Raw genomic sequence first — 2,535 nt, forward strand, 5'->3', positions numbered from 1 at the left:
AATCTAAGCATCTTAAGTCATTCCTGGAATACATAATCAGGGGAAAACCTGATGAGAAGTCAAACAGAACTGTTTGGCTAGAGATTTGTAGAAGCAATGCAATCAATTATTATTTTTTTGCAGTCCATAATGTGCAGAGATCCAAGTTCTCCATGTTCTTGCTCGTTTTCTGCTCTAAGCTCTACTAGGAGTGGCATTAGGCTAAATCAATATTTGCCATCCTTGATAACCTGCAGCCAGGAGTACTAGGTATACTTTGTGCTATCTGAAGAATTACTTTGGCTAAGGGTTAGCCTGGTGATGGCAGCTACATCTGGGGAGCTGCCTATCATTTACAAATGCTAGCACTGCTTTAAAGCATTATGGGAAATTTCAGTGGCTGGCAGATTCCAGATCAAGCAGCTATTACAAGAGGCCAAAACCAAGCAGGAACTGGACCCCAAGATCAGACATATATTTAGCTGGTTCCAGATAAAATATTTCTCACATTTTAACAAAGTTAGACTATCTGTTGACCTAGATAATTTCCGACAGCTCAGGCTCTCCTTACAAAAATGCCTATGCTGCAAGTTGCTTCCTTATATGGTTAAAATCATGGTTCATAAAGGGTGCGGCATATCCCTCAGGTTTATACAAATATCGCTTTCCATCTGCTTAATCACTTTGGCAAGACCTGAAAGAAAAGGAACACCCTGGGCAGGGCTCTGGAATCCTCTCCCAGAGAAAGCACCCAACTCTTCCCATTAATCAGTGTCTAAGCTGGGGCATGTTCTGCAAAAACAGAAGTGTCAGCTAAACTTAGAGACTGCCTGTTTGACAGAAATGTGCCATCATTAAAATGCACTGTCCTTCTTTGGGAACACAACCTTCTACTTTGGAAAATCAATAAATGAGGAGCCATGGGGGTCAGGAATGGTTTGACTGGCAATTCTTCCCTAATGCTGGAATATGTTGTCTCTGCTTATAGAAAACAAGCATGTTGGAAAGAAAATTAAATTATGCCTTTCTTTCATGGAAGGATGATTTAGGTACATACGTTTTTATTTTTTAAAAAATGAAAATGCAATCAGGTGAGCTTTTGATGCAGCAGAAAGTTTATTACTACATGAAAATTAGGGGACCTATCATGTAGTTCCTAAAGCAGCAGCATCTTTTAGAACTATATGCTTAATTCTGAACAGGCTCTTGATATTTTACTTTTTCTAAGTTGCCTGTTAAATCTGCATATTGACCATTTCTGCACTTTAAGGAAAAAAATATGCTCAAATTCCCCAGAAAGTTCTTTCCTTTTCTATATCCTCAAAATACGTATTAAGGATAATGGCATAAAAAGCCCAGGAAAGGTACTTGTTCCTGTATATACATGAAAAACTATATACAACATTGAATACAATGTTTCTTGCAAACATAATAGAAATTACAAGCTGCCAAGGAAGTAGAATGAATTATTGCTTTTAAAGACTTGACATCTTATAGAAAGTTAAAACCAAAGATGCATCCAGATTACACAAATATGGCCTTGGCACAATATTTTGTTTCTGTTCTCCACAAACCTGAGTTGGAGATATTTAAACCACAACTTAAGATACAACCCTCATCTATTATCCTTTAACAGAATTTGCAATTTCATTCTTCACATTTGAAGAGGGGGGAAATATGAATTTCTTTATCACTAAATTTATATCAGGCCTTTTCCTTGGAAGTTCAAAGAAGCATCCATAGGAATTCTCCTCCTTTTCTCTCCATCCAAGACACTGTGTGTAGGAAAGGGTGGGATGGCTGGTCCAAAAGTGCCCTGCAGGTTCTGTGATTGAGTAGAAGTGCCTTGAATCTGGAGGTGGTATTCAGCAGGTTCTGACCAGTTCTGGACAACTGGTAGCGAAAATTTTGAGTAATTCGGAGAACCAGCAAATACCAACTCTGACTGGAGATTTTACAGTATCTTTCCCCTGCCACGCCAACCAAGCCACACCCACAGAACCGATAGTAAAAAATTTTGAATCTCACCACTGCTTGAATCCGATTTCCAAGGTCCCAGTCGAAAGTATGAATAATGTGCTTACATTATATTAAAATGACATTATATTTCTCTTCTTAGGAGAAGATTCCAGACAACCATATAAAACAAATGGGATTTTCACAAATGGCCTTGTGATGAATGGTCTTCAATTCAAGCTCATAGTAATCTATTGGTCTATTAGAAAAGCAGGTGTCTTTTATTCCATAGCAATGGAAATAGGTAGGTGGAACAGCAAATGCACAGAATCCTGAACAGGGACATTTCTGGACTGGAATGTTTTTCCCCTTTGTATAACATTCCAATATTCTTCATCAATTTCATGAAAAAGTAACATCTCTTTCCTTTTTTGCTGTGATGCTGACCATGGCCATGACAAAATGATTGCATGAGTCTAGGAAGTCAGTAGAAAACAGAGAGAAGGAGAGAGGGGGAGCGTAATAAAAGAGAAGAAAGATTTGGTTAAAGAAAGAGGAAGATAGAACACGCTGGTGTGAACTTCATACTAATAGTTTTTA

Source organism: Notechis scutatus, chromosome Z (assembly GCF_049901735.1).
Source record: "Notechis scutatus isolate UNSWTSFEM ecotype Mainland chromosome Z, rNotScu1.2, whole genome shotgun sequence".
Lineage (NCBI taxonomy): Eukaryota > Metazoa > Chordata > Lepidosauria > Squamata > Elapidae > Notechis > Notechis scutatus.